At 33.6% G+C, this 8,994-nt stretch overlaps 1 pseudogene; it reads right to left on the minus strand.

Annotated features, from left to right (window-relative positions):
* Positions 1 to 6,592: 6,592 nt before the first annotated feature.
* Positions 6,593 to 7,188, minus strand: LOC123827320 (annotated as a pseudogene).
* Positions 7,189 to 8,994: the final 1,806 nt, after the last annotated feature.

Genomic DNA, 8,994 nt, shown 5'->3' on the forward strand with positions numbered 1-8,994 from the left:
TTTGATATTTTTCCAGATTTGAAATGGAAAAAATAATATCAGGCATAAAGATACAGTATTGTTTCTATAGAATTGTTAACAGTACTTTGAGTAACGAGAAGCTATCTCTGATATGCATGAACACATAAATATATGTAAGATAATATAAATAATAAAATTATGCATTGTTATATAGCTTAATTATTTCAGAACATAGATTTTTAAGTTGGTGAGCTATAGACTTAGATTCTGTCTCTGCTAGTTTCTAATGTGATACTTTACTCATGTTACTTAAATTGTCTAATGTGTTCATTTACTAGCCTATAAAATTAGAGTAACATTTACTTAAAATATTATTTCAGGCATTAAATATGAAACAGCATGTAAAATTACTAACATAGTACCTGGGACATATAAGTCTGCTTATAACCATTATCAATTAATCAATAAGATTTCATTACTGCAAGAATCAATATGAGAGCTAGATTTAGTTTGCTGTTATTACGCTTATTAAGCTTATTTAGCTCTAGGAGTAAGTCATTATTATGTAAGATATGTATGATGGATTGTGTAAAAATGCTGGCAGAGTTATTTGGAGGGATGGGAGACACATCATTTCCAAAATAAAGTGTATTCCAGGGAAGAAAAACTAAATTCAACTTTTAATGTAAAAGGGGTTCAGTATAATAACTTACTTCCAGATTGATTTCTTGAAGATATGGTGTCATACTGAGTTACAAGTTTTGTTTATTTGTAGTTTTTTTTTGTATTTATTACAAAAGTCAGTCAGTCCTAGTGAGTAGAAACCTAGTAATGGCTCACACCTGTTCTATCTTGGGCATTCATGAGGCCATAACATGTCTGACAGTCACCCATGCACTGTGGTTACTGCAACAATACTGAGTTTTCACCCACAGAGCAGATTATTCATTCTATCTACTTGATTATCAAGAGTTTCCAATGTAGGTGGAGTTTTCCTCTGGGATTCTATAGGGAACATGAGTCCCTTTCAAAGGAATGCATGTAATCCATTCATGCCCAGCCCTTCCTCTGACAGGCAAAATGAGGTCTAACACAGTAATAATATTTTTATACTTTGTTTTGGCTTATTTGGTTATTCTAGATAAATCATATACCTTGGCTTCTGCTTACCTTTTAGGAATATAGTTTCTGGTAGGTCATTTTTTTTTGTTAAAATTATATAATATAAATGTTAATTCTTTCAGCTCACCTTTTTTTTGGGGGGGGGGTCTTGCTGTTTTTGTTTTTCTTGCTATTCTTACTTTGTAATGTTTAGGGGCTTACTGTTTTAAATTTGCCCTCCAATCCAAGAAGTTGCGGATATTGAGCATCTATAATTGGTAGGGAGCTTGGATCTCTCAGAGAATGAATGAGGCCACATATGTTTTTGAGGTACACTCTGACCTGTAACTTAAGAATGTAGGAATTGGTAACTGGAAATGCTAACTCAGGGAGTAAGGTAAATTTCAGCACAATCTAAATCACTCATACCTCATTCACTTCTACAGAGACAGACTTCCTGACAACTTCCTTTTATTATTCATAGTTACACCAAACTTAAAGAGAGATTTCTTTTGCAAGCCAGACAGTAATTTTAGGGAGAAAAATAAGAGATAAGCTACTCCACTGAAGATTTTTTTTGTAGATGTAAAAACAAAGCAATCACTAATGCACACACACATACACACACACACACAAATAGCTCACAGAAACACAAAACACACAGTGTATCATCACTGTGATATGTGGTTAAAAAAAATTAAAGCAGCCCAGTAGGAACTATTTCAAAGTTTTATGGAATTTATTTTCAACTATTTTAATGAAATATCAATAAAATTGATGATATGACTGAGTATATTTCTATTTAATTGGGAAAATGTTAAAAAAGTTATATACATAGTGTGAAATTATTATGGATTCAATAATAACTCTTAATTTGAATTTAGTCAACTTTCCTGGCTATGACCACAATAATGTCAGCTTGATATGGTTTTTTAAATGTAGCATTAGATCTTCCTTTATTCTCAAAAATGAAAGTCTGTTTATCCCCCTTAGAGAACACTTTTGCCACCTAACCCATGAAAGAACATCTTGTAAATCAATTTGTGTTTTTTGTCTGTTGAGGAAGCATTGCTCAATAAATGCTTTAGTGGGAGAGTATTCTATAACCACCATGCATACAAGTTTTTACTTGATTGGATTGTTTGTTTTTTTGGTATTGAGCTTTGTAAGTTCTTTATAAACTTTGGATATTAACCCCTTATTAGATGTATTGGCAAATATGTTCTCCCAATCATGGGGTTATTTTTTCTTTTATAGATGAGCTCCTTTGCTGTGCATAAAAAAATTAATTTGATGTAGTCTCATTTGTTTATTTTTTCTTTTGTTTCTCTTGCCTGGGAAGATATATCCAAAAAAAATATTGCTATGAGCAATGTCTGAGTTTTGGCTCTCTATGTTTTCTTCTACATTTTTTATAGTTTTGAGTCTAACATTTAAGTCTTCAATCCATTGTGAATTTATTCTTGTGTGTGTTGCAAGAAGGTGGTCTAGTTTCATTTTTCTGCATATATCTATCCAATTTTCCCAATGTCATTTGTTGAATAAATGATCTTAGCCCATTGTATGTGCTTTCTTCTTCTGTTGAATATTAATTGACTATAAAGATGTGGATATATTTCTGGGCTCTCTATTCTGTTCCATTTATCTAAGTGTCTTTTTTTATGCCAGTACCATATTGTTGTGATTAGTATGGCCTTATAATATAGTTTGATGTTAGGTAGTGTGATTTCTCCAACTTTGTTGTTCTTTCTCAGGATCACTGTTGCTATGCAGGGACTTTTATGGTTCCATACACATTTTTTAAATGTTTTTTCTAGTTCTGTGAAATACATCATTAGAATCTTGATAGGAATTACACTGAATCTATAGATTGCTTTGGGTAGCATGGAGATATTAATGATGTTAATTCTTCCTACCCATGGACACCATATATGCTTCTACTTATTTGTATATTCTTTAGTTTCTTCAGTGTCTTATAGTTTTCCGAGTACACATCTTTTCATCTTGATTAGACTTATTTCTAGGTATTGTATTTGAAGCAATTGTGAATGGGATTTTTTTCTTAATACCCCTTTCTGTTAGTTCATTATTGCCATATAAAAATACAAATGATTTCTGGATATTGATTTTGTATCCTGCTACTTACCTGAATTCATTTATCAGTTCTAGTAGTTTCTTGGTGAATTCTTTGGGGCTCTCTATGTGAAGTATCATATCATTCATATACAAAGGAAGACAGATTTAAGTCTTCCTTTCCAATTTAGATGCCTTTTATTTTTTCTTCTTGTCTGATTGCTGTGGTTGGGAATTCCAGCACTATATTGAATAAAAGAGGTGACAGTGAACATCCCTGTCTTGTTCCTGATCTTAAGGGGAACACTTGTACTTTTTGCCTGTTGAGTATGATGCTGGCCGTGCGATTGTCATATACAGCCTTTATTACACTTAGTTATGCTCCCTCTATTCCAACTTTGCTGAGATTTTTTATCATAAATGAATGATAGATATTATCAAATGCTTTTTCTGCAGCTATTGATATGATCATGTGATTTTTATCCTTCATTTTGTTTATGTGGTATATCATATTTACTTTTTATTGTTGTTCAGTTACAGTTGTATCAGTTTTTACACCTTGGCTCTCCCCTGTCCTGCCCAAATCCCATTCCCACAGCCAATCCCAACACCCTTGTCCATGTCCATGGGTCCTTTTTACATGTTCCTTGACTTGGCTCTTCCCCTTTCTTCCTCTGTTATTTCGCTCTGCCTTCCCCTCTGGCTACTATCAGTTTGTTCTTTATTTGCATGTCTCTGGTTCTATTTTGTTCTTTTGTTTTTTTGTTACTTAGGTTCCACATATAGGTGAGATCATATGGTATTTGTCTTTCATTGCCTGGCTTATTTCACTTAGCACAATATTTTCCAGTTCCATCCAAGCTGTCATGAAGGGTAGAAATTCCTTCTTTTTTTTCTGCTGTGTAATATTCCACTATGTAAATGTACCATGATTTTTGATATACTTAATTACTGCTGATATCTCATTTATTGATTTATGAATGTTGTACCAACCTTGCATCCCTGAAATAAATCCCACTTGCTCATGGTATGTGATCCATTTGATGTATTGCTGTATTCAGTTTCCTAATATTTTGTTGAAGATTTTAGCAGCTATGTTCATCAGAGATAGTGGCCTATATTTTTCTTTTTTTGTAGTGTCTTTATCTGGTTTTGGAATGAGGATAATGCTGGCCTTGTAAAGTGAGCTTGGGGGCCTTCAATCCTCCCTCCTTGAATTTTTGGAAATATCCTGAGAAGAGGTGTTAGTTCTTCCCAGAATATTTGGTAAATATTCCTTGGTGTTGTTTTTTTTCAAGTTCCTTTAAGTGTAAAGTTAGATTGTTTATTTGACCTTTTTATTGTTTTTAGAGATAAGCCTGTGATACTATGAATTTCCCTCTTAGGATTACTTTTCCTGTGCCCCACAGATTTTGGATTTTGTGTTCTCATTTTTATTTGTCATAAGGTGTGTTTTGATTTCTTCCTTGATCTCATTGTTGATCTATTCACTGCTTAATAACAATGTTATCTAGCTTCCATGTCTTTGTGTATTTTTCAGTGTTTGTCTTGTGATTGATTTCTAGTTTCATAGTATTGTAGTCAGAGAAGATTCTTGATATGATTTCAATCTTCTAAATTTACAGAGACTTGTTTTGTGTCCTAGCATGTGGTCTAACATGTGTGTTTTAAAAGTATGTATATTCTCCTGTTTTGGTGTGAAGTTCTCTGAAGATATCAATTAAATCCATTTATATCTGTTGAGGGAGCATTTTTGTAGTCTCAGTAAGACCTTTAGTGGGAGAGTATTCTATAACCATCATATGGTTATATGAACATAGATGGTTCTATAACCATCATATGGTAACCACCATAAAACTTTGTTGTTGAGGATTGTATAACTTGAATCTCTTGAGGCCTTTTTCCAAAGCCAAACACTAGGACATTGTTTTGCTCAGCCTTTTGAAGTGAATTTTTCAGTGGTCCAGTGTGCCCTTGATGGATGATAAGACAATGTTTTACAACACTCCAATTAAGCATCCTAGAGTTAATGGAGAAGGAAAAAGGCTAAATATAAACACTGACCCACACATACTCTCCTTCAACCTTACTTTTTCCTATTCTCTGCACTAATGCACTCTTGGCTATCATCTTATCTGATGGTAATTAGATCTTATCAGTTACGTAATTTCCTACTAGTAAGGTAGTACTTATCAATATATTAAATAGTTGGAGCAAGTCATTGATATTTATCAATATATTATATACAATTATTATTCTTATGAATGGTTTGAAGATTGAAATTTAATACACAGAAGACACTGCAAACTTTTTAAACACTAATTGAGGGTCTTCTATAGGTTGCTGAATGCATTCTGGAATATACTTCTACTTCTACCAAACTTCATATCTTATTAAGCTTTAAACATATGGCAATAAAATTTTTAAAAAGTACATTATTGTCAATGAATAGATGTAGCTTACCACATAAAAACAGAAAAGGAAGGGAAATATTCAGGTGCTGTAATTGATGTTTTAGCTGTGGCAGTCAAGTGGAATTTGAAGCTGTATGACTTACAGAGGTACAGGGACCAGCACAGACCTGAGAATCTAGGATGATAATGTACTCGAAGGACCAGAGTTGTGATTTGGTATGGCAGAACTGTACCTGGTCTTCCTCAATAAAGTCAGTAGCTTGGAAAGCAATTTATACTCTCTGAAACCTCCAATTGCTGGTTAAATTGTACCTATGAGAAAAATTGGATCTGAGCTATGCCACTTGAGGGAGTGAGTCCAGTTTCACAATGTCTGTGCAACTGAGTTGAGATTTTGTTTTTGGTCAGGTGTTAGGAATTTGGGGGGTTTTTCTGAAGTTTCATTTCTGTTTTTATTTTCATCTCTATTTGATTTTTATGTTTTTATTCTTTTAAAACTTTTTATGCTTTCAGGAGCATATTTATTGTGTTTGAGATGATACATCAGGTGCTCTTTGAGCCTCAAAGGGTAAAGTGAAATCCTCTCATTACAAACTGACAAAGGTAAAAGGTAAAACATTTTTCACAACAGCCTTAACCACACACTCAGAAATAGATCTGGGTTTAATACAAATGACATAATTCCTAGTTATCTACGGCTACTTTTATAACTTCATATAGATAATGAATTAGGTTAAAATGCACTATACTATTTAGTAGGCTTCTGGACCAGTATCCTTAGTACATCACAAAATATATTTTGATATCCCAAAGAAGCAAGACTTGATAGTTGGCATTTTAAGTATAACTAATCTATAGCTACAAAGTTCTACTCTTGATAGCATCTACATTTTGGGGGATTGTTCCACTATCAAAACAGCAAAAGTAGAAAGCAGGATCAGTATATCATATACATGGAAGGCCATATTGTAAAGGCTGTAAAGATATGCAGAATGGTGAGAAGATGCCATCTGCTCCTTCACACTGCATACAAATTATGTGAATTATGTTGCTTTTCTCTTGGTCTACTCTCTGGCCTTCCTGTCATGTTCTCCTCTGTTGGTCAAATACAGAGTGGCTATGCTTCCAACCAGAGGATCTGTAGTATAGCAGTCTGTCAAAAACCTTTGAAATAGTCAAAGCAGGACTCCAGTTATCTTTTAGGGTGTCCAAACAGATGATTCCCTGACTGTTGATGTTGCAGTGATAGATTCTGGTGTGGAAAGTAACCTTCAGAGGCTTAAGTAGACAATGGAATGAAAATGAGACACCCAGAAAAAACATACCACTTTCATATGCAGAACCTGGTGGGCCAAATACAGTCCATCTCCATTCATAAATGTTACCTTCTTTAGACCCAGCACTGCAGTTAGGAGGAGGATCAAGAGTTATTTTAGGTAGCTCTTTCTGAATTCTTTTAACCATAGTGGATGAGTTAGCCATGGTTTTGCTAGAGAGTTTGGTGTTTTTCTTCATTGCATGGCAAGTTTTCTTCTTCTTCTTCAGGCTCTAGAGTGGCTGGGTCTCACTGGTCTGCATCGGAACTACCACTGCTGATGCTGGGGCTCTCATCATCAGAATATTGCCTGTCACTGGACATCCTGATGAAGTTATTACTTGGAAAACCTGGCTGCCTGCCTGGCCTGCTCACAAATTGCTATGGTGTGGGGGCTATTTTTGTCTTTGGTTTAAATCAAAAGAACACTGGTAAACAATTTGAAGGGACTATCCTAGAAAAGAGTACTACTCAGGGTACAATAAGAACAGTGAACAACACTCAGTAGAGTAAGACTTGCTCTGCTCAGAAATTATCTTCTCAGAGAAGATTTTCCTTAAAAAAAAAATCCTTGGCTGCTCTATATAACAACGCTATGTCACCTTATATTCTACCCTTCACCATGTACTAATTTTCTGTCCCTTGCATAACTCCACCAGGTATATTTCACATTTGTTTATCTCTCTTCTCTCTTTAGAATATAAATTTTATACATCAGTGTTATTGCTGGTTTTGCACATTACTGCATATTAAGAGTCCAGAAACTATGCCTAGAACCCAGTATGCACACAAGAAATATTTGCTGAAATCAGTGAATGAAAGTTTGAACATAGTAAATATAAAGCATGCTGCCATCAATTTAAACATGAGTTTTAGAATAATTTGAATCAAAAAACAAGATAATACTGAAAACTTGTAGTTCTCTGACTTCCATTATATAACATATTTTGTATTATTTTGTAACCAGAAACTGTCAAGACTTGGGAAAATAGGCAAAAAAAAAGAACTTTAAAATTACATAAACTAGATTTAAAATAAAATTGGCTCTTTACATACTAAGATGAACAAAAATTGAATTTGTTAATTATCATTGTGGTCAGTGTTCACATTGTAGGTGACTCTATAAGAACACAAAATGACTTTTCAGAACACCATCATACCTTTTATTACTGTCATAGGGCTTAGAACTATATATTGTTCTCTTCTGATCTTCTGAACTATACTCATTGAGCCTGTATTATTATATTCATTTTTAAAGGTTTTATTAATTTATTTTTAGAGAGGAGAAGAGAGGGAGAAAGAGAGGGAGATAAACATAAATTTGTTGCCTCTTGAGCACCCCCTACTGGGGTGCACATGAAACCCAGGCATGTGCCCTGACTGGGAATCGAACCAGCTACCATTTAGTTGACAGTCTGGTACTCAATCCACTGAACTATACCAGCCAGGACAAGAAAGTATTATTATCATCTTAGAAGACATTTTACTAGAGTCTAGTCTTTTCCATAAATATATGTGTCCAGTTTAGATGTGATTAACAATGTAGTTAATCACAACATGTATAAACTGTATAGACTTAGTCAAAACTTGGATACAGGTTTAAAAAGATTTGCCTGACTTATATTTTTATCAAAAAGTAAATATTAAATCACAATATGTATTAATGATATTATTAATGAGTTAATATTATACCCATGTTCACCATTTACATGATGCATTAAACATTTTAAAAATTTATTTGTTTTTAACTTACAGTTGACTTTCAAAATTAGTTTCAGGTATACAGTATAGTGGTTAGACATTTATATAACTTAAGAATTGACGTCTCCCAAAAGTTTAGTAGCCATCTGGCACTATACATATTTATCACTATATTCCCTATACTATACTTTACAGCCCTGTGACTACTTTGTAACTACATTTTTTTTCTTATTAATTCCTTTACCTTTTTCATCCAGCCCCATAACCCTATTCCTATCTGGCAACTAACAGTTTGTTCTCATATATATGAGTTTGTTTCTGTTATTTTGTTAATTTGTTTATTGTGATTATTAGATTCCACATGTAAGTGAAATCATATGGTATTTGCCTTTCTCCAACATATTTCACTTAGCATACTGCCCTCTAGGT

This window comes from Phyllostomus hastatus, unplaced genomic scaffold (genome assembly GCF_019186645.2).
Source record: "Phyllostomus hastatus isolate PE091 unplaced genomic scaffold, TTU_PhHast_1.1 phas_contig_86, whole genome shotgun sequence".
Classification (NCBI taxonomy): Eukaryota; Metazoa; Chordata; class Mammalia; order Chiroptera; family Phyllostomidae; genus Phyllostomus; species Phyllostomus hastatus.